The sequence below is a fragment of the Lissotriton helveticus genome, chromosome 12 (genome assembly GCF_964261635.1).
Source record: "Lissotriton helveticus chromosome 12, aLisHel1.1, whole genome shotgun sequence".
Taxonomy (NCBI): Eukaryota; Metazoa; Chordata; class Amphibia; order Caudata; family Salamandridae; genus Lissotriton; species Lissotriton helveticus.
The window spans coordinates 657,303,479-657,324,750 of NC_136073.1; the positions used below are offsets into that span (position 1 = coordinate 657,303,479).

At 46.4% G+C, this 21,272-nt stretch overlaps 20 non-coding genes across 20 annotated transcripts; all 20 read left to right on the forward strand.

The window, feature by feature from the left end:
* The first annotated feature begins 856 nt into the window (after positions 1-856).
* On the forward strand, positions 857-971 carry LOC144801445 (U5 spliceosomal RNA). Its single transcript, XR_013605254.1, has one exon. It is a non-coding gene; the product is annotated as a U5 spliceosomal RNA (small nuclear RNA).
* Positions 972-1,906: 935 nt separating this feature from the next.
* LOC144801446 (U5 spliceosomal RNA) lies at positions 1,907-2,021 on the forward strand. Its single transcript, XR_013605255.1, has one exon. It is a non-coding gene; the product is annotated as a U5 spliceosomal RNA (small nuclear RNA).
* A 935-nt stretch (positions 2,022-2,956) lies between these two features.
* On the forward strand, positions 2,957-3,071 carry LOC144800997 (U5 spliceosomal RNA). The gene has a single exon (XR_013604875.1). It is a non-coding gene; the product is annotated as a U5 spliceosomal RNA (small nuclear RNA).
* A 935-nt stretch (positions 3,072-4,006) lies between these two features.
* LOC144800065 (U5 spliceosomal RNA) lies at positions 4,007-4,121 on the forward strand. Its single transcript, XR_013603984.1, has one exon. It is a non-coding gene; the product is annotated as a U5 spliceosomal RNA (small nuclear RNA).
* A 935-nt stretch (positions 4,122-5,056) lies between these two features.
* On the forward strand, positions 5,057-5,171 carry LOC144800801 (U5 spliceosomal RNA). The gene has a single exon (XR_013604685.1). It is a non-coding gene; the product is annotated as a U5 spliceosomal RNA (small nuclear RNA).
* A 935-nt stretch (positions 5,172-6,106) lies between these two features.
* Positions 6,107-6,221, forward strand: LOC144800066 (U5 spliceosomal RNA). The gene has a single exon (XR_013603985.1). It is a non-coding gene; the product is annotated as a U5 spliceosomal RNA (small nuclear RNA).
* A 935-nt stretch (positions 6,222-7,156) lies between these two features.
* On the forward strand, positions 7,157-7,271 carry LOC144801447 (U5 spliceosomal RNA). The gene has a single exon (XR_013605256.1). It is a non-coding gene; the product is annotated as a U5 spliceosomal RNA (small nuclear RNA).
* A 935-nt stretch (positions 7,272-8,206) lies between these two features.
* Positions 8,207-8,321, forward strand: LOC144800999 (U5 spliceosomal RNA). Its single transcript, XR_013604877.1, has one exon. It is a non-coding gene; the product is annotated as a U5 spliceosomal RNA (small nuclear RNA).
* Positions 8,322-9,256: 935 nt separating this feature from the next.
* LOC144800802 (U5 spliceosomal RNA) lies at positions 9,257-9,371 on the forward strand. The gene has a single exon (XR_013604686.1). It is a non-coding gene; the product is annotated as a U5 spliceosomal RNA (small nuclear RNA).
* Positions 9,372-10,306: 935 nt separating this feature from the next.
* On the forward strand, positions 10,307-10,421 carry LOC144800068 (U5 spliceosomal RNA). The gene has a single exon (XR_013603987.1). It is a non-coding gene; the product is annotated as a U5 spliceosomal RNA (small nuclear RNA).
* Positions 10,422-11,356: 935 nt separating this feature from the next.
* LOC144800803 (U5 spliceosomal RNA) lies at positions 11,357-11,471 on the forward strand. The gene has a single exon (XR_013604687.1). It is a non-coding gene; the product is annotated as a U5 spliceosomal RNA (small nuclear RNA).
* Positions 11,472-12,406: 935 nt separating this feature from the next.
* LOC144800070 (U5 spliceosomal RNA) lies at positions 12,407-12,521 on the forward strand. The gene has a single exon (XR_013603988.1). It is a non-coding gene; the product is annotated as a U5 spliceosomal RNA (small nuclear RNA).
* Positions 12,522-13,456: 935 nt separating this feature from the next.
* On the forward strand, positions 13,457-13,571 carry LOC144801448 (U5 spliceosomal RNA). The gene has a single exon (XR_013605257.1). It is a non-coding gene; the product is annotated as a U5 spliceosomal RNA (small nuclear RNA).
* Positions 13,572-14,506: 935 nt separating this feature from the next.
* Positions 14,507-14,621, forward strand: LOC144800435 (U5 spliceosomal RNA). Its single transcript, XR_013604337.1, has one exon. It is a non-coding gene; the product is annotated as a U5 spliceosomal RNA (small nuclear RNA).
* Positions 14,622-15,556: 935 nt separating this feature from the next.
* LOC144800804 (U5 spliceosomal RNA) lies at positions 15,557-15,671 on the forward strand. Its single transcript, XR_013604688.1, has one exon. It is a non-coding gene; the product is annotated as a U5 spliceosomal RNA (small nuclear RNA).
* Positions 15,672-16,606: 935 nt separating this feature from the next.
* Positions 16,607-16,721, forward strand: LOC144801449 (U5 spliceosomal RNA). The gene has a single exon (XR_013605258.1). It is a non-coding gene; the product is annotated as a U5 spliceosomal RNA (small nuclear RNA).
* Positions 16,722-17,656: 935 nt separating this feature from the next.
* LOC144801450 (U5 spliceosomal RNA) lies at positions 17,657-17,771 on the forward strand. The gene has a single exon (XR_013605259.1). It is a non-coding gene; the product is annotated as a U5 spliceosomal RNA (small nuclear RNA).
* A 935-nt stretch (positions 17,772-18,706) lies between these two features.
* On the forward strand, positions 18,707-18,821 carry LOC144800512 (U5 spliceosomal RNA). Its single transcript, XR_013604408.1, has one exon. It is a non-coding gene; the product is annotated as a U5 spliceosomal RNA (small nuclear RNA).
* A 935-nt stretch (positions 18,822-19,756) lies between these two features.
* On the forward strand, positions 19,757-19,871 carry LOC144801451 (U5 spliceosomal RNA). Its single transcript, XR_013605260.1, has one exon. It is a non-coding gene; the product is annotated as a U5 spliceosomal RNA (small nuclear RNA).
* A 935-nt stretch (positions 19,872-20,806) lies between these two features.
* On the forward strand, positions 20,807-20,921 carry LOC144800806 (U5 spliceosomal RNA). The gene has a single exon (XR_013604690.1). It is a non-coding gene; the product is annotated as a U5 spliceosomal RNA (small nuclear RNA).
* The last annotated feature ends 351 nt before the right edge of the window (positions 20,922-21,272 follow it).

Below are 21,272 nucleotides of genomic sequence, written 5' to 3' on the forward strand. Positions count from 1 at the left end.
ATGAGCTTAGGTGTTTTATTCCTGAACTCTCTGCTTGCTCATTTGCATTGACAGAGTGCAGGAGAGGTGCATCATGGGAAAGAGCTTGTGCAGTGCATGAGATTGCTTTTCGTGACTATCTTGGAATTTCACGATAGCAGGCAGTATGTTTTCTCCTCTCTTAATATTCCTGCTGTCAGAGGCCAGACGTCACCCTCCTTTTTCAAGGTGGCACCTAGACTCACGCTGTGCTTTTCATAGGGCTTGCCCGTTATTTGTGCACGTTAGAGGTGCCCCATAGAGGTTGGCCAATCCTGAGTCGGTGCCCTGAGAGGGTGGCCAATCCTGAGTCAGATTCCTCTCAGGTACACTTGAAGCGGCACGCCAGTCCTGTTTCATGTGCCTCTAGCCTAGACAGATATATACTTCTATATTCAGGTTTAATGAAAGTACGTGCGAAAAAGGGACTTAAAGTGCATGGCTATGTGCAGAGCACAGTGGTGGCTCACAGCCTATCGATTGGAAGGATGGTGTGGAAAGCGTAAAATCGCTGGGGGACAAAAGTCCTACAGTGTCACTTCACCTAAAGCCTGATGCACGCTTCCCGTTCCCCTTGCCCAGCAGCCGCAACGCCTCCTAATGAGCTGAGGTGTGTACAGAAAAGAATTTGCATATTTCCAGACAGACGCATGGGAACTGTCCACCTTTTTGATTTTCTGTGCTTTGAGCAGAGACTCTGAAAATTGGGCCTGCTTCCCTCACTGGCCTGGTTCTTGTCCTCTTTCTTAGAGCCTAAAAATACCTCTCAGGTCCTCACCCTCGCAATGACGGGGTCTTTGATGTGGTGCCACTTACCCCCAGAGAGCCATATTCTAACTTACTCTGGTTTCTCTTCAAAACGAAAAAATCTTTCGCCTTTTACTAAAGATTTCCGTGGAGAGGAACATTTACGAGTTTATTCAATTTTTTTAAGCCTTACCACAGGTGAGGCTGTTTATCGTGTGTTTAAAAGAAAAGCATTAAAAATTGGTGAATATATCTGCGAGTTGTCTGCTGCTGTTTTTTGGGGACATGAGCTTAGGTGTTTTATTCCTGAACTCTCTGCTTGCTCATTTGCATCGACAGAGTGCAGGAGAGGTGCATCATGGGACAGAGCTTGTGCAGTGCATGAGATTGCTTTTCGTGACTATCTTGGAATTTCACGATAGCAGGCAGTATGTTTTCTCCTCTCTTAATATTCCTGCTGTCAGAGGCCAGACGTCACCCTCCTTTTTCAAGGTGGCACCTAGACTCACGCTGTGCTTTTCATAGGGCTTGCCCGTTATTTGTGCACGTTAGAGGTGCCCCATAGAGGTTGGCCAATCCTGAGTCGGTGCCCTGAGAGGGTGGCCAATCCTGAGTCAAATTCCTCTCAGGTACACTTGAAGCTGCACGCCAGTCCTGTTTCATGTGCCTCTAGCCTAGACAGATATATACTTCTATATTCAGGTTTAATGAAAGTACGTGCGAAAAAGGGACTTAAAGTGCATGGCTATGTGCAGAGCACAGTGGTGGCTCACAGCCTAACGATTGGAAGGATGGTGTGGAAAGCGTAAAATCGCTGGGGGACAAAAGTCCTACAGTGTCACTTCACCTAAAGCCTGATGCACGCTTCCCGTTCCCCTTGCCCAGCAGCCGCAACGCCTCCTAATGAGCTGAGGTGTGTACAGAAAAGAATTTGCATATTTCCAGACAGACGCATGGGAACTGTCCACCTTTTTGATTTTCTGTGCTTTGAGCAGAGACTCTGAAAATTGGGCCTGCTTCCCTCACTGGCCTGGTTCTTGTCCTCTTTCTTAGAGCCTAAAAATACCTCTCAGGTCCTCACCCTCGCAATGACGGGGTCTTTGATGTGGTGCCACTTACCCCCAGAGAGCCATATTCTAACTTACTCTGGTTTCTCTTCAAAACGAAAAAATCTTTCGCCTTTTACTAAAGATTTCCGTGGAGAGGAACATTTACGAGTTTATTCAATTTTTTTAAGCCTTACCACAGGTGAGGCTGTTTATCGTGTGTTTAAAAGAAAAGCATTAGAAATTGGTGAATATATCTGCGAGTTGTCTGCTGCTGTTTTTTGGGGACATGAGCTTAGGTGTTTTATTCCTGAACTCTCTGCTTGCTCATTTGCATCGACAGAGTGCAGGAGAGGTGCATCATGGGACAGAGCTTGTGCAGTGCATGAGATTGCTTTTCGTGACTATCTTGGAATTTCACGATAGCAGGCAGTATGTTTTCTCCTCTCTTAATATTCCTGCTGTCAGAGGCCAGACGTCACCCTCCTTTTTCAAGGTGGCACCTAGACTCACGCTGTGCTTTTCATAGGGCTTGCCCGTTATTTGTGCACGTTAGAGGTGCCCCATAGAGGTTGGCCAATCCTGAGTCGGTGCCCTGAGAGGGTTGCCAATCCTGAGTCAGATTCCTCTCAGGTACACTTGAAGCGGCACGCCAGTCCTGTTTCATGTGCCTCTAGCCTAGACAGATATATACTTCTATATTCAGGTTTAATGAAAGTACGTGCGAAAAAGGGACTTAAAGTGCATGGCTATGTGCAGAGCACAGTGGTGGCTCACAGCCTAACGATTGGAAGGATGGTGTGGAAAGCGTAAAATCGCTGGGGTACAAAAGTCCTACAGTGCCACTTCACCTAAAGCCTGATGCACGCTTCCCGTTCCCCTTGCCCAGCAGCCGCAATGCCTCCTAATGAGCTGAGGTGTGTACAGAAAAGAATTTGCATATTCCCAGACAGACGCATGGGAACTGTCCACCTTTTTGATTTTCTGTGCTTTGAGCAGAGACTCTGAAATTTGGGCCTGCTTCCCTCACCGGCCTGGTTCTTGTCCTCTTTCTTAGATTTTGAAAATACCTCTCAGGTCCTCACCCTCGCAATGACGGGGTCTTTGATGTGGTGCCACTTACCCCCAGAGAGCCATATTCTAACTTACTCTGGTTTCTTTTCAAAACGAAAAAATCTTTCGCCTTATACTAAAGATTTCCATGGAGAGGAACATTTACGAGTTTATTCAATTTTTTTAAGCCTTACCACCGGTGAGGCTGTTTATTTTGTGTTTAAAAGAAAAGCATTAGAAATTGGTGAATATATCTGCGAGTTGTCTGCTGCTGTTTTTTGGGGACATGAGCTTAGGTGTTTTATTCCTGAACTCTCTGCTTGCTCATTTGTATAGACAGAGTGCAGGAGAGGTGCATCATGGGAAAGAGCTTGTGCAGTGCATGAGATTGCTTTTCGTGACTATCTTGGAATTTCACGATAGCAGGCAGTATGTTTTCTCCTCTCTTAATATTCCTGCTGTCAGAGGCCAGACGTCACCCTCCTTTTTCAAGGTGGCACCTAGACTCACGCTGTGCTTTTCATAGGGCTTGCCCGTTATTTGTGCACGTTAGAGGTGCCCCATAGAGGTTGGCCAATCCTGAGTCGGTGCCCTGAGAGGATGGCCAATCCTGAGTCAGATTCCTCTCAGGTACACTTGAAGCGGCACGCCAGTCCTGTTTCATGTGCCTCTAGCCTAGACAGATATATACTTCTATATTCAGGTTTAATGAAAGTACGTGCGAAAAAGGGACTTAAAGTGCATGGCTATGTGCAGAGCACAGTGGTGGCTCACAGCCTATCGATTGGAAGGATGGTGTGGAAAGCGTAAAATCGCTGGGGGACAAAACTCCTACTGTGTCACTTCACCTAAAGCCTGATGCACGCTTCCCGTTCCCCTTGCCCAGCAGCCGCAACGCCTCCTAATGAGCTGAGGTGTGTACAGAAAAGAATTTGCATATTTCCAGACAGACGCATGGGAACTGTCCACCTTTTTGATTTTCTGTGCTTTGAGCAGAGACTCTGAAAATTGGGCCTGCTTCCCTCACTGGCCTGGTTCTTGTCCTCTTTCTTAGATTTTGAAAATACCTCTCAGGTCCTCACCCTCGCAATGACGGGGTCTTTGATGTGGTGCCACTTACCCCCAGAGAGCCATATTCTAACTTACTCTGGTTTCTCTTCAAAACGAAAAAATCTTTCGCCTTTTACTAAAGATTTCCGTGGAGAGGAACATTTACGAGTTTATTCAATTTTTTTAAGCCTTACCACCGGTGAGGCTGTTTATTTTGTGTTTAAAAGAAAAGCATTAGAAATTGGTGAATATATCTGCGAGTTGTCTGCTGCTGTTTTTTGGGGACATGAGCTTAGGTGTTTTATTCCTGAACTCTCTGCTTGCTCATTTGCATAGACAGAGTGCAGGAGAGGTGCATCATGGGAAAGAGCTTGTGCAGTGCATGAGATTGCTTTTCGTGACTATCTTGGAATTTCACGATAGCAGGCAGTATGTTTTCTCCTCTCTTAATATTCCTGCTGTCAGAGGCCAGACGTCACCCTCCTTTTTCAAGGTGGCACCTAGACTCACGCTGTGCTTTTCATAGGGCTTGCCTGTTATTTGTGCACGTTAGAGGTGCCCCATAGAGGTTGGCCAATCCTGAGTCGGTGCCCTGAGAGGGTGGCCAATCCTGAGTCAGATTCCTCTCAGGTACACTTGAAGCGGCACGCCAGTCCTGTTTCATGTGCCTCTAGCCTAGACAGATATATACTTCTATATTCAGGTTTAATGAAAGTACGTGCGAAAAAGGGACTTAAAGTGCATGGCTATGTGCAGAGCACAGTGGTGGCTCACAGCCTATCGATTGGAAGGATGGTGTGGAAAGCGTAAAATCGCTGGGGGACAAAACTCCTACTGTGTCACTTCACCTAAAGCCTGATGCACGCTTCCCGTTCCCCTTGCCCAGAAGCCGCAACGCCTCCTAATGAGCTGAGGTGTGTACAGAAAAGAATTTGCATATTTCCAGACAGACGCATGGGAACTGTCCACCTTTTTGATTTTCTGTGCTTTGAGCAGAGACTCTGAAAATTGGGCCTGCTTCCCTCACTGGCCTGGTTCTTGTCCTCTTTCTTAGATTTTGAAAATACCTCTCAGGTCCTCACCCTCGCAATGACGGGGTCTTTGATGTGGTGCCACTTACCCCCAGAGAGCCATATTCTAACTTACTCTGGTTTCTCTTCAAAACGAAAAAATCTTTCGCCTTTTACTAAAGATTGCCGTGGAGAGGAACATTTACGAGTTTATTCAATTTTTTTAAGCCTTACCACCGGTGAGGCTGTTTATCTTGTGTTTAAAAGAAAAGCATTAGAAATTGGTGAATATATCTGCGAGTTGTCTGCTGCTGTTTTTTGGGGACATGAGCTTAGGTGTTTTATTCCTGAACTCTCTGATTGCTCATTTGCATAGACAGAGTGCAGGAGAGGTGCATCATGGGAAAGAGCTTGTGCAGTGCATGAGATTGCTTTTCGTGACTATCTTGGAATTTCACGATAGCAGGCAGTATGTTTTCTCCTCTCTTAATATTCCTGCTGTCAGAGGCCAGACGTCACCCTCCTTTTTCAAGGTGGCACCTAGACTCACGCTGTGCTTTTCATAGGGCTTGCCCGTTATTTGTGCACGTTAGAGGTGTCCCATAGAGGTTGGCCAATCCTGAGTCGGTGCCCTGAGAGGGTGGCCAATCCTGAGTCAGATTCCTCTCAGGTACACTTGAAGCGGCACGCCAGTCCTGTTTCATGTGCCTCTAGCCTAGACAGATATATACTTCTATATTCAGGTTTAATGAAAGTACGTGCGAAAAAGGGACTTAAAGTGCATGGCTATGTGCAGAGCACAGTGGTGGCTCACAGCCTAACGATTGGAAGGATGGTGTGGAAAGCGTAAAATCGCTGGGGGACAAAAGTCCTACAGTGCCACTTCACCTAAAGCCTGATGCACGCTTCCCGTTCCCCTTGCCCAGCAGCCGCAACGCCTCCTAATGAGCTGAGGTGTGTACAGAAAAGAATTTGCATATTCCCAGACAGACGCATGGGAACTGTCCACCTTTTTGATTTTCTGTGCTTTGAGCAGAGACTCTGAAATTTGGGCCTGCTTCCCTCACCGGCCTGGTTCTTGTCCTCTTTCTTAGATTTTGAAAATACCTCTCAGGTCCTCACCCTCGCAATGACGGGGTCTTTGATGTGGTGCCACTTACCCCCAGAGAGCCATATTCTAACTTACTCTGGTTTCTCTTCAAAACGAAAAAATCTTTCGCCTTTTACTAAAGATTTCCGTGGAGAGGAACATTTACGAGTTTATTCAATTTTTTTAAGCCTTACCACCGGTGAGGCTGTTTATTTTGTGTTTAAAAGAAAAGCATTAGAAATTGGTGAATATATCTGCGAGTTGTCTGCTGCTGTTTTTTGGGGACATGAGCTTAGGTGTTTTATTCCTGAACTCTCTGCTTGCTCATTTGCATAGACAGAGTGCAGGAGAGGTGCATCATGGGAAAGAGCTTGTGCAGTGCATGAGATTGCTTTTCGTGACTATCTTAGAATTTCACGATAGCAGGCAGTATGTTTTCTCCTCTCTTAATATTCCTGCTGTCAGAGGCCAGACGTCACCCTCCTTTTTCAAGGTGGCACCTAGACTCACGCTGTGCTTTTCATAGGGCTTGCCTGTTATTTGTGCACGTTAGAGGTGCCCCATAGAGGTTGGCCAATCCTGAGTCGGTGCCCTGAGAGGGTGGCCAATCCTGAGTCAGATTCCTCTCAGGTACACTTGAAGCGGCACGCCAGTCCTGTTTCATGTGCCTCTAGCCTAGACAGATATATACTTCCATATTCAGGTTTAATGAAAGTACGTGCGAAAAAGGGACTTAAAGTGCATGGCTATGTGCAGAGCACAGTGGTGGCTCACAGCCTAACGATTGGAAGGATGGTGTGGAAAGCGTAAAATCGCTGGGGGACAAAAGTCCTACAGTGTCACTTCACCTAAAGCCTGATGCACGCTTCCCGTTCCCCTTGCCCAGCAGCCGCAACGCCTCCTAATGAGCTGAGGTGTGTACAGAAAAGAATTTGCATATTTCCAGACAGACGCATGGGAACTGTCCACCTTTTTGATTTTCTGTGCTTTGAGCAGAGACTCTGAAAATTGGGCCTGCTTCCCTCACTGGCCTGGTTCTTGTCCTCTTTCTTAGAGCCTAAAAATACCTCTCAGGTCCTCACCCTCGCAATGACGGGGTCTTTGATGTGGTGCCACTTACCCCCAGAGAGCCATATTCTAACTTACTCTGGTTTCTCTTCAAAACGAAAAAATCTTTCGCCTTTTACTAAAGATTTCCGTGGAGAGGAACATTTACGAGTTTATTCAATTTTTTTAAGCCTTACCACAGGTGAGGCTGTTTATCGTGTGTTTAAAAGAAAAGCATTAGAAATTGGTGAATATATCTGCGAGTTGTCTGCTGCTGTTTTTTGGGGACATGAGCTTAGGTGTTTTATTCCTGAACTCTCTGCTTGCTCATTTGCATCGACAGAGTGCAGGAGAGGTGCATCATGGGACAGAGCTTGTGCAGTGCATGAGATTGCTTTTCGTGACTATCTTGGAATTTCACGATAGCAGGCAGTATGTTTTCTCCTCTCTTAATATTCCTGCTGTCAGAGGCCAGACGTCACCCTCCTTTTTCAAGGTGGCACCTAGACTCACGCTGTGCTTTTCATAGGGCTTGCCCGTTATTTGTGCACGTTAGAGGTGCCCCATAGAGGTTGGCCAATCCTGAGTCGGTGCCCTGAGAGGGTTGCCAATCCTGAGTCAGATTCCTCTCAGGTACACTTGAAGCGGCACGCCAGTCCTGTTTCATGTGCCTCTAGCCTAGACAGATATATACTTCTATATTCAGGTTTAATGAAAGTACGTGCGAAAAAGGGACTTAAAGTGCATGGCTATGTGCAGAGCACAGTGGTGGCTCACAGCCTAACGATTGGAAGGATGGTGTGGAAAGCGTAAAATCGCTGGGGTACAAAAGTCCTACAGTGCCACTTCACCTAAAGCCTGATGCACGCTTCCCGTTCCCCTTGCCCAGCAGCCGCAATGCCTCCTAATGAGCTGAGGTGTGTACAGAAAAGAATTTGCATATTCCCAGACAGACGCATGGGAACTGTCCACCTTTTTGATTTTCTGTGCTTTGAGCAGAGACTCTGAAATTTGGGCCTGCTTCCCTCACCGGCCTGGTTCTTGTCCTCTTTCTTAGATTTTGAAAATACCTCTCAGGTCCTCACCCTCGCAATGACGGGGTCTTTGATGTGGTGCCACTTACCCCCAGAGAGCCATATTCTAACTTACTCTGGTTTCTTTTCAAAACGAAAAAATCTTTCGCCTTATACTAAAGATTTCCATGGAGAGGAACATTTACGAGTTTATTCAATTTTTTTAAGCCTTACCACCGGTGAGGCTGTTTATTTTGTGTTTAAAAGAAAAGCATTAGAAATTGGTGAATATATCTGCGAGTTGTCTGCTGCTGTTTTTTGGGGACATGAGCTTAGGTGTTTTATTCCTGAACTCTCTGCTTGCTCATTTGTATAGACAGAGTGCAGGAGAGGTGCATCATGGGAAAGAGCTTGTGCAGTGCATGAGATTGCTTTTCGTGACTATCTTGGAATTTCACGATAGCAGGCAGTATGTTTTCTCCTCTCTTAATATTCCTGCTGTCAGAGGCCAGACGTCACCCTCCTTTTTCAAGGTGGCACCTAGACTCACGCTGTGCTTTTCATAGGGCTTGCCCGTTATTTGTGCACGTTAGAGGTGCCCCATAGAGGTTGGCCAATCCTGAGTCGGTGCCCTGAGAGGATGGCCAATCCTGAGTCAGATTCCTCTCAGGTACACTTGAAGCGGCACGCCAGTCCTGTTTCATGTGCCTCTAGCCTAGACAGATATATACTTCTATATTCAGGTTTAATGAAAGTACGTGCGAAAAAGGGACTTAAAGTGCATGGCTATGTGCAGAGCACAGTGGTGGCTCACAGCCTATCGATTGGAAGGATGGTGTGGAAAGCGTAAAATCGCTGGGGGACAAAACTCCTACTGTGTCACTTCACCTAAAGCCTGATGCACGCTTCCCGTTCCCCTTGCCCAGCAGCCGCAACGCCTCCTAATGAGCTGAGGTGTGTACAGAAAAGAATTTGCATATTTCCAGACAGACGCATGGGAACTGTCCACCTTTTTGATTTTCTGTGCTTTGAGCAGAGACTCTGAAAATTGGGCCTGCTTCCCTCACTGGCCTGGTTCTTGTCCTCTTTCTTAGATTTTGAAAATACCTCTCAGGTCCTCACCCTCGCAATGACGGGGTCTTTGATGTGGTGCCACTTACCCCCAGAGAGCCATATTCTAACTTACTCTGGTTTCTCTTCAAAACGAAAAAATCTTTCGCCTTTTACTAAAGATTGCCGTGGAGAGGAACATTTACGAGTTTATTCAATTTTTTTAAGCCTTACCACCGGTGAGGCTGTTTATCTTGTGTTTAAAAGAAAAGCATTAGAAATTGGTGAATATATCTGCGAGTTGTCTGCTGCTGTTTTTTGGGGACATGAGCTTAGGTGTTTTATTCCTGAACTCTCTGCTTGCTCATTTGCATAGACAGAGTGCAGGAGAGGTGCATCATGGGAAAGAGCTTGTGCAGTGCATGAGATTGCTTTTCGTGACTATCTTGGAATTTCACGATAGCAGGCAGTATGTTTTCTCCTCTCTTAATATTCCTGCTGTCAGAGGCCAGACGTCACCCTCCTTTTTCAAGGTGGCACCTAGACTCACGCTGTGCTTTTCATAGGGCTTGCCCGTTATTTGTGCACGTTAGAGGTGCCCCATAGAGGTTGGCCAATCCTGAGTCGGTGCCCTGAGAGGGTGGCCAATCCTGAGTCAGATTCCTCTCAGGTACACTTGAAGCGGCACGCCAGTCCTGTTTCATGTGCCTCTAGCCTAGACAGATATATACTTCTATATTCAGGTTTAATGAAAGTACGTGCGAAAAAGGGACTTAAAGTGCATGGCTATGTGCAGAGCACAGTGGTGGCTCACAGCCTAACGATTGGAAGGATGGTGTGGAAAGCGTAAAATCGCTGGGGGACAAAAGTCCTACAGTGCCACTTCACCTAAAGCCTGATGCACGCTTCCCGTTCCCCTTGCCCAGCAGCCGCAACGCCTCCTAATGAGCTGAGGTGTGTACAGAAAAGAATTTGCATATTCCCAGACAGACGCATGGGAACTGTCCACCTTTTTGATTTTCTGTGCTTTGAGCAGAGACTCTGAAATTTGGGCCTGCTTCCCTCACCGGCCTGGTTCTTGTCCTCTTTCTTAGATTTTGAAAATACCTCTCAGGTCCTCACCCTCGCAATGACGGGGTCTTTGATGTGGTGCCACTTACCCCCAGAGAGCCATATTCTAACTTACTCTGGTTTCTCTTCAAAACGAAAAAATCTTTCGCCTTTTACTAAAGATTTCCGTGGAGAGGAACATTTACGAGTTTATTCAATTTTTTTAAGCCTTACCACCGGTGAGGCTGTTTATTTTGTGTTTAAAAGAAAAGCATTAGAAATTGGTGAATATATCTGCGAGTTGTCTGCTGCTGTTTTTTGGGGACATGAGCTTAGGTGTTTTATTCCTGAACTCTCTGCTTGCTCATTTGCATAGACAGAGTGCAGGAGAGGTGCATCATGGGAAAGAGCTTGTGCAGTGCATGAGATTGCTTTTCGTGACTATCTTGGAATTTCACGATAGCAGGCAGTATGTTTTCTCCTCTCTTAATATTCCTGCTGTCAGAGGCCAGACGTCACCCTCCTTTTTCAAGGTGGCACCTAGACTCACGCTGTGCTTTTCATAGGGCTTGCCTGTTATTTGTGCACGTTAGAGGTGCCCCATAGAGGTTGGCCAATCCTGAGTCGGTGCCCTGAGAGGGTGGCCAATCCTGAGTCAGATTCCTCTCAGGTACACTTGAAGCGGCACGCCAGTCCTGTTTCATGTGCCTCTAGCCTAGACAGATATATACTTCTATATTCAGGTTTAATGAAAGTACGTGCGAAAAAGGGACTTAAAGTGCATGGCTATGTGCAGAGCACAGTGGTGGCTCACAGCCTATCGATTGGAAGGATGGTGTGGAAAGCGTAAAATCGCTGGGGGACAAAACTCCTACTGTGTCACTTCACCTAAAGCCTGATGCACGCTTCCCGTTCCCCTTGCCCAGAAGCCGCAACGCCTCCTAATGAGCTGAGGTGTGTACAGAAAAGAATTTGCATATTTCCAGACAGACGCATGGGAACTGTCCACCTTTTTGATTTTCTGTGCTTTGAGCAGAGACTCTGAAAATTGGGCCTGCTTCCCTCACTGGCCTGGTTCTTGTCCTCTTTCTTAGATTTTGAAAATACCTCTCAGGTCCTCACCCTCGCAATGACGGGGTCTTTGATGTGGTGCCACTTACCCCCAGAGAGCCATATTCTAACTTACTCTGGTTTCTCTTCAAAACGAAAAAATCTTTCGCCTTTTACTAAAGATTGCCGTGGAGAGGAACATTTACGAGTTTATTCAATTTTTTTAAGCCTTACCACCGGTGAGGCTGTTTATCTTGTGTTTAAAAGAAAAGCATTAGAAATTGGTGAATATATCTGCGAGTTGTCTGCTGCTGTTTTTTGGGGACATGAGCTTAGGTGTTTTATTCCTGAACTCTCTGATTGCTCATTTGCATAGACAGAGTGCAGGAGAGGTGCATCATGGGAAAGAGCTTGTGCAGTGCATGAGATTGCTTTTCGTGACTATCTTGGAATTTCACGATAGCAGGCAGTATGTTTTCTCCTCTCTTAATATTCCTGCTGTCAGAGGCCAGACGTCACCCTCCTTTTTCAAGGTGGCACCTAGACTCACGCTGTGCTTTTCATAGGGCTTGCCCGTTATTTGTGCACGTTAGAGGTGTCCCATAGAGGTTGGCCAATCCTGAGTCGGTGCCCTGAGAGGGTGGCCAATCCTGAGTCAGATTCCTCTCAGGTACACTTGAAGCGGCACGCCAGTCCTGTTTCATGTGCCTCTAGCCTAGACAGATATATACTTCTATATTCAGGTTTAATGAAAGTACGTGCGAAAAAGGGACTTAAAGTGCATGGCTATGTGCAGAGCACAGTGGTGGCTCACAGCCTAACGATTGGAAGGATGGTGTGGAAAGCGTAAAATCGCTGGGGGACAAAAGTCCTACAGTGCCACTTCACCTAAAGCCTGATGCACGCTTCCCGTTCCCCTTGCCCAGCAGCCGCAACGCCTCCTAATGAGCTGAGGTGTGTACAGAAAAGAATTTGCATATTCCCAGACAGACGCATGGGAACTGTCCACCTTTTTGATTTTCTGTGCTTTGAGCAGAGACTCTGAAATTTGGGCCTGCTTCCCTCACCGGCCTGGTTCTTGTCCTCTTTCTTAGATTTTGAAAATACCTCTCAGGTCCTCACCCTCGCAATGACGGGGTCTTTGATGTGGTGCCACTTACCCCCAGAGAGCCATATTCTAACTTACTCTGGTTTCTCTTCAAAACGAAAAAATCTTTCGCCTTTTACTAAAGATTTCCGTGGAGAGGAACATTTACGAGTTTATTCAATTTTTTTAAGCCTTACCACCGGTGAGGCTGTTTATTTTGTGTTTAAAAGAAAAGCATTAGAAATTGGTGAATATATCTGCGAGTTGTCTGCTGCTGTTTTTTGGGGACATGAGCTTAGGTGTTTTATTCCTGAACTCTCTGCTTGCTCATTTGCATAGACAGAGTGCAGGAGAGGTGCATCATGGGAAAGAGCTTGTGCAGTGCATGAGATTGCTTTTCGTGACTATCTTAGAATTTCACGATAGCAGGCAGTATGTTTTCTCCTCTCTTAATATTCCTGCTGTCAGAGGCCAGACGTCACCCTCCTTTTTCAAGGTGGCACCTAGACTCACGCTGTGCTTTTCATAGGGCTTGCCTGTTATTTGTGCACGTTAGAGGTGCCCCATAGAGGTTGGCCAATCCTGAGTCGGTGCCCTGAGAGGGTGGCCAATCCTGAGTCAGATTCCTCTCAGGTACACTTGAAGCGGCACGCCAGTCCTGTTTCATGTGCCTCTAGCCTAGACAGATATATACTTCCATATTCAGGTTTAATGAAAGTACGTGCGAAAAAGGGACTTAAAGTGCATGGCTATGTGCAGAGCACAGTGGTGGCTCACAGCCTAACGATTGGAAGGATGGTGTGGAAAGCGTAAAATCGCTGGGGGACAAAAGTCCTACAGTGTCACTTCACCTAAAGCCTGATGCACGCTTCCCGTTCCCCTTGCCCAGCAGCCGCAACGCCTCCTAATGAGCTGAGGTGTGTACAGAAAAGAATTTGCATATTTCCAGACAGACGCATGGGAACTGTCCACCTTTTTGATTTTCTGTGCTTTGAGCAGAGACTCTGAAAATTGGGCCTGCTTCCCTCACTGGCCTGGTTCTTGTCCTCTTTCTTAGAGCCTAAAAATACCTCTCAGGTCCTCACCCTCGCAATGACGGGGTCTTTGATGTGGTGCCACTTACCCCCAGAGAGCCATATTCTAACTTACTCTGGTTTCTCTTCAAAACGAAAAAATCTTTCGCCTTTTACTAAAGATTTCCGTGGAGAGGAACATTTACGAGTTTATTCAATTTTTTTAAGCCTTACCACAGGTGAGGCTGTTTATCGTGTGTTTAAAAGAAAAGCATTAGAAATTGGTGAATATATCTGCGAGTTGTCTGCTGCTGTTTTTTGGGGACATGAGCTTAGGTGTTTTATTCCTGAACTCTCTGCTTGCTCATTTGCATCGACAGAGTGCAGGAGAGGTGCATCATGGGACAGAGCTTGTGCAGTGCATGAGATTGCTTTTCGTGACTATCTTGGAATTTCACGATAGCAGGCAGTATGTTTTCTCCTCTCTTAATATTCCTGCTGTCAGAGGCCAGACGTCACCCTCCTTTTTCAAGGTGGCACCTAGACTCACGCTGTGCTTTTCATAGGGCTTGCCCGTTATTTGTGCACGTTAGAGGTGCCCCATAGAGGTTGGCCAATCCTGAGTCGGTGCCCTGAGAGGGTTGCCAATCCTGAGTCAGATTCCTCTCAGGTACACTTGAAGCGGCACGCCAGTCCTGTTTCATGTGCCTCTAGCCTAGACAGATATATACTTCTATATTCAGGTTTAATGAAAGTACGTGCGAAAAAGGGACTTAAAGTGCATGGCTATGTGCAGAGCACAGTGGTGGCTCACAGCCTAACGATTGGAAGGATGGTGTGGAAAGCGTAAAATCGCTGGGGTACAAAAGTCCTACAGTGCCACTTCACCTAAAGCCTGATGCACGCTTCCCGTTCCCCTTGCCCAGCAGCCGCAATGCCTCCTAATGAGCTGAGGTGTGTACAGAAAAGAATTTGCATATTCCCAGACAGACGCATGGGAACTGTCCACCTTTTTGATTTTCTGTGCTTTGAGCAGAGACTCTGAAATTTGGGCCTGCTTCCCTCACCGGCCTGGTTCTTGTCCTCTTTCTTAGATTTTGAAAATACCTCTCAGGTCCTCACCCTCGCAATGACGGGGTCTTTGATGTGGTGCCACTTACCCCCAGAGAGCCATATTCTAACTTACTCTGGTTTCTTTTCAAAACGAAAAAATCTTTCGCCTTTTACTAAAGATTTCCGTGGAGAGGAACATTTACGAGTTTATTCAATTTTTTTAAGCCTTACCACCGGTGAGGCTGTTTATTTTGTGTTTAAAAGAAAAGCATTAGAAATTGGTGAATATATCTGCGAGTTGTCTGCTGCTGTTTTTTGGGGACATGAGCTTAGGTGTTTTATTCCTGAACTCTCTGCTTGCTCATTTGTATAGACAGAGTGCAGGAGAGGTGCATCATGGGAAAGAGCTTGTGCAGTGCATGAGATTGCTTTTCGTGACTATCTTGGAATTTCACGATAGCAGGCAGTATGTTTTCTCCTCTCTTAATATTCCTGCTGTCAGAGGCCAGACGTCACCCTCCTTTTTCAAGGTAGCACCTAGACTCACGCTGTGCTTTTCATAGGGCTTGCCCGTTATTTGTGCACGTTAGAGGTGCCCCATAGAGGTTGGCCAATCCTGAGTCGGTGCCCTGAGAGGATGGCCAATCCTGAGTCAGATTCCTCTCAGGTACACTTGAAGCGGCACGCCAGTCCTGTTTCATGTGCCTCTAGCCTAGACAGATATATACTTCTATATTCAGGTTTAATGAAAGTACGTGCGAAAAAGGGACTTAAAGTGCATGGCTATGTGCAGAGCACAGTGGTGGCTCACAGCCTATCGATTGGAAGGATGGTGTGGAAAGCGTAAAATCGCTGGGGGACAAAACTCCTACTGTGTCACTTCACCTAAAGCCTGATGCACGCTTCCCGTTCCCCTTGCCCAGCAGCCGCAACGCCTCCTAATGAGCTGAGGTGTGTACAGAAAAGAATTTGCATATTTCCAGACAGACGCATGGGAACTGTCCACCTTTTTGATTTTCTGTGCTTTGAGCAGAGACTCTGAAAATTGGGCCTGCTTCCCTCACTGGCCTGGTTCTTGTCCTCTTTCTTAGATTTTGAAAATACCTCTCAGGTCCTCACCCTCGCAATGACGGGGTCTTTGATGTGGTGCCACTTACCCCCAGAGAGCCATATTCTAACTTACTCTGGTTTCTCTTCAAAACGAAAAAATCTTTCGCCTTTTACTAAAGATTGCCGTGGAGAGGAACATTTACGAGTTTATTCAATTTTTTTAAGCCTTACCACCGGTGAGGCTGTTTATCTTGTGTTTAAAAGAAAAGCATTAGAAATTGGTGAATATATCTGCGAGTTGTCTGCTGCTGTTTTTTGGGGACATGAGCTTAGGTGTTTTATTCCTGAACTCTCTGCTTGCTCATTTGCATAGACAGAGTGCAGGAGAGGTGCATCATGGGAAAGAGCTTGTGCAGTGCATGAGATTGCTTTTCGTGACTATCTTGGAATTTCACGATAGCAGGCAGTATGTTTTCTCCTCTCTTAATATTCCTGCTGTCAGAGGCCAGACGTCACCCTCCTTTTTCAAGGTGGCACCTAAACTCACGCTGTGCTTTTCATAGGGCTTGCCTGTTATTTGTGCACGTTAGAGGTGCCCCATAGAGGTTGGCCAATCCTGAGTCGGTGCCCTGAGAGGGTGGCCAATCCTGAGTCAGATTCCTCTCAGGTACACTTGAAGCGGCACGCCAGTCCTGTTTCATGTGCCTCTAGCCTAGACAGATATATACTTCCATATTCAGGTTTAATGAAAGTACGTGCGAAAAAGGGACTTAAAGTGCATGGCTATGTGCAGAGCACAGTGGTGGCTCACAGCCTAACGATTGGAAGGATGGTGTGGAAAGCGTAAAATCGCTGGGGGACAAAAGTCCTACAGTGCCACTTCACCTAAAGCCTGATGCACGCTTCCCGTTCCCCTTGCCCAGCAGCCGCAACGCCTCCTAATGAGCTGAGGTGTGTACAGAAAAGAATTTGCATATTCCCAGACAGACGCATGGGAACTGTCCACCTTTTTGATTTTCTGTGCTTTGAGCAGAGACTCTGAAATTTGGGCCTGCTTCCCTCACTGGCCTGGTTCTTGTCCTCTTTCTTAGAGCCTAAAAATACCTCTCAGGTCCTCACCCTCGCAATGACGGGGTCTTTGATGTGGTGCCACTTACCCCCAGAGAGCCATATTCTAACTTACTCTGGTTTCTCTTCAAAACGAAAAAATCTTTCGCCTTTTACTAAAGATTTCCGTGGAGAGGAACATTTACGAGTTTATTCAATTTTTTTAAGCCTTACCACAGGTGAGGCTGTTTATCGTGTGTTTAAAAGAAAAGCATTAGAAATTGGTGAATATATCTGCGAGTTGTCTGCTGCTGTTTTTTGGGGACATGAGCTTAGGTGTTTTATTCCTGAACTCTCTGCTTGCTCATTTGCATTGACAGAGTGCAGGAGAGGTGCATCATGGGAAAGAGCTTGTGCAGTGCATGAGATTGCTTTTCGTGACTATCTTGGAATTTCACGATAGCAGGCAGTATGTTTTCTCCTCTCTTAATATTCCTGCTGTCAGAGGCCAGACGTCACCCTCCTTTTTCAAGGTGGCACCTAGACTCACGCTGTGCTTTTCATAGGGCTTGCCCGTTATTTGTGCACGTTAGAGGTGCCCCATAGAGGTTGGCCAATCCTGAGTCGGTGCCCTGAGAGGGTGGCCAATCCTGAGTCAGATTCCTCTCAGGTACACTTGAAGCGGCACGCCAGTCCTGTTTCATGTGCCTCTAGCCTAGACAGATATATACTTCTATATTCAGGTTTAATGAAAGTACGTGCGAAAAAGGGACTTAAAGTGCATGGCTATGTGCAGAGCACAGTGGTGGCTCACAGCCTATCGATTGGAAGGATGGTGTGGAAAGCGTAAAATCGCTGGGGGACAAAAGTCCTACAGTGTCACTTCACCTAAAGCCTGATGCACGCTTCCCGTTCCCCTTGCCCAGCAGCCGCAATGCCTCCTAATGAGCTGAGGTGTGTACAGAAAAGAATTTGCATATTTCCAGACAGACGCATGGGAACTGTCCACCTTTTTGATTTTCTGTGCTTTGAGCAGAGACTCTGAAAATTGGGCCTGCTTCCCTCACTGGCCTGGTTCTTGTCCTCTTTCTTAGAGCCTAAAAATACCTCTCAGGTCCTCACCCTCGCAATGACGGGGTCTTTGATGTGGTGCCACTTACCCCCAGAGAGCCATATTCTAACTTACTCTGGTTTCTCTTCAAAACGAAAAAATCTTTCGCCTTTTACTAAAGATTTCCGTGGAGAGGAACATTTACGAGTTTATTCAATTTTTTTAAGCCTTACCACAGGTGAGGCTGTTTATCGTGTGTTTAAAAGAAAAGCATTAGAAATTGGTGAATATATCTGCGAGTTGTCTGCTGCTGTTTTTTGGGGACATGAGCTTAGGTGTTTTATTCCTGAACTCTCTGCTTGCTCATTTGCATCGACAGAGTGCAGGAGAGGTGCATCATGGGACAGAGCTTGTGCAGTGCATGAGATTGCTTTTCGTGACTATCTTGGAATTTCACGATAGCAGGCAGTATGTTTTCTCCTCTCTTAATATTCCTGCTGTCAGAGGCCAGACGTCACCCTCCTTTTTCAAGGTGGCACCTAGACTCACGCTGTGCTTTTCATAGGGCTTGCCCGTTATTTGTGCACGTTAGAGGTGCCCCATAGAGGTTGGCCAATCCTGAGTCGGTGCCCTGAGAGGGTGGCCAATCCTGAGTCAGATTCCTCTCAGGTACACTTGAAGCGGCACGCCAGTCCTGTTTCATGTGCCTCTAGCCTAGACAGATATATACTTCTATATTCAGGTTTAATGAAAGTACGTGCGAAAAAGGGACTTAAAGTGCATGGCTATGTGCAGAGCACAGTGGTGGCTCACAGCCTAACGATTGGAAGGATGGTGTGGAAAGCGTAAAATCGCTGGGGTACAAAAGTCCTACAGTGCCACTTCACCTAAAGCCTGATGCACGCTTCCCGTTCCCCTTGCCCAGCAGCCGCAACGCCTCCTAATGAGCTGAGGTGTGTACAGAAAAGAATTTGCATATTCCCAGACAGACGCATGGGAACTGTCCACCTTTTTGATTTTCTGTGCTTTGAGCAGAGACTCTGAAATTTGGGCCTGCTTCCCTCACCGGCCTGGTTCTTGTCCTCTTTCTTAGATTTTGAAAATACCTCTCAGGTCCTCACCCTCGCAATGACGGGTTCTTTGATGTGGTGCCACTTACCCCCAGAGAGCCATATTCTAACTTATTCTGGTTTCTCTTCAAAACGAAAAAATCTTTCGCCTTTTACTAAAGATTTCCGTGGAGAGGAACATTTACGAGTTTATTCAATTTTTTTAAGCCTTACCACCGGTGAGGCTGTTTATTTTGTGTTTAAAAGAAAAGCATTAGAAATTGGTGAATATATCTGCGAGTTGTCTGCTGCTGTTTTTTGGGGACATGAGCTTAGGTGTTTTATTCCTGAACTCTCTGCTTGCTCATTTGTATAGACAGAGTGCAGGAGAGGTGCATCATGGGAAAGAGCTTGTGCAGTGCATGAGATTGCTTTTCGTGACTATCTTGGAATTTCACGATAGCAGGCAGTATGTTTTCTCCTCTCTTAATATTCCTGCTGTCAGAGGCCAGACGTCACCCTCCTTTTTCAAGGTGGCACCTAGACTCACGCTGTGCTTTTCATAGGGCTTGCCCGTTATTTGTGCCCGTTAGAGGTGCCCCATAGAGGTTGGCCAATCCTGAGTCGGTGCCCTGAGAGGGTGGCCAATCCTGAGTCAGATTCCTCTCAGGTACACTTGAAGCGGCACGCCAGTCCTGTTTCATGTGCCTCTAGCCTAGACAGATATATACTTCTATATTCAGGTTTAATGAAAGTACGTGCGAAAAAGGGACTTAAAGTGCATGGCTATGTGCAGAGCACAGTGGTGGCTCACAGCCTATCGATTGGAAGGATGGTGTGGAAAGCGTAAAATCTCTGGGGGACAAAAGTCCTACAGTGTCACTTCACCTAAAGCCTGATGCACGCTTCCCGTTCCCCTTGCCCAGCAGCCGCAACGCCTCCTAATGAGCTGAGGTGTGTACAGAAAAGAATTTGCATATTTCCAGACAGACGCATGGGAACTGTCCACCTTTTTGATTTTCTGTGCTTTGAGCAGAGACTCTGAAAATTGGGCCTGCTTCCCTCACTGGCCTGGTTCTTGTCCTCTTTCTTAGAGCCTAAAAATACCTCTCAGGTCCTCACCCTCGCAATGACGGGGTCTTTGATGTGGTGCCACTTACCCCCAGAGAGCCATATTCTAACTTACTCTGGTTTCTCTTCAAAACGAAAAAATCTTTCGCCTTTTACTAAAGATTTCCGTGGAGAGGAACATTTACGAGTTTATTCAATTTTTTTAAGCCTTACCACAGGTGAGGCTGTTTATCGTGTGTTTAAAAGAAAAGCATTAGAAATTGGTGAATATATCTGCGAGTTGTCTGCTGCTGTTTTTTGGGGACATGAGCTTAGGTGTTTTATTCCTGAACTCTCTGCTTGCTCATTTGCATCGACAGAGTGCAGGAGAGGTGCATCATGGGACAGAGCTTGTGCAGTGCATGAGATTGCTTTTCGTGACTATCTTGGAATTTCACGATAGCAGGCAGTATGTTTTCTCCTCTCTTAATATTCCTGCTGTCAGAGGCCAGACGTCACCCTCCTTTTTCAAGGTGGCACCTAGACTCACGCTGTGCTTTTCATAGGGCTTGCCCGTTATTTGTGCACGTTAGAGGTGCCCCATAGAGGTTGGCCAATCCTGAGTCGGTGCCCTGAGAGGGTGGCCAATCCTGAGTCAGATTCCTCTCAGGTACACTTGAAGCGGCACGCCAGTCCTGTTTCATGTGCCTCTAGCCTAGACAGATATATACTTCTATATTCAGGTTTAATGAAAGTACGTGCGAAAAAGGGACTTAAAGTGCATGGCTATGTGCAGAGCACAGTGGTGGCTCACAGCCTAACGATTGGAAGGATGGTGTGGAAAGCGTAAAATCGCTGGGGTACAAAAGTCCTACAGTGCCACTTCACCTAAAGCCTGATGCACGCTTCCCGTTCCCCTTGCCCAGCAGCCGCAACGCCTCCTAATGAGCTGAGGTGTGTACAGAAAAGAATTTGCATATTCCCAGACAGACGCATGGGAACTGTCCACCTTTTTGATTTTCTGTGCTTTGAGCAGAGACTCTGAAAATTGGGCCTGCTTCCCTCACTGGCCTGGTTCTTGTCCTCTTTCTTAGATTTTGAAAATACCTCTCAGGTCCTCACCCTCGCAATGACGGGTTCTTTGATGTGGTGCCACTTACCCCCAGAGAGCCATATTCTAACTTACTCTGGTTTCTCTTCAAAACGAAAAAATCTTTCGCCTTTTACTAAAGATTGCCGTGGAGAGGAACATTTACGAGTTTATTCAATTTTTTTAAGCCTTACCACCGGTGAGGCTGTTTATCTTGTGTTTAAAAGAAAAGCATTAGAAATTGGTGAATATATCTGCGAGTTGTCTGCTGCTGTTTTTTGGGGACATGAGCTTAGGTGTTTTATTCCTGAACTCTCTGCTTGCTCATTTGCATAGACAGAGTGCAGGAGAGGTGCATCATGGGAAAGAGCTTGTGCAGTGCATGAGATTGCTTTTCGTGACTATCTTGGAATTTCACGATAGCAGGCAGTATGTTTTCTCCTCTCTTAATATTCCTGCTGTCAGAGGCCAGACGTCACCCTCCTTTTTCAAGGTGGCACCTAAACTCACGCTGTGCTTTTCATAGGGCTTGCCTGTTATTTGTGCACGTTAGAGGTG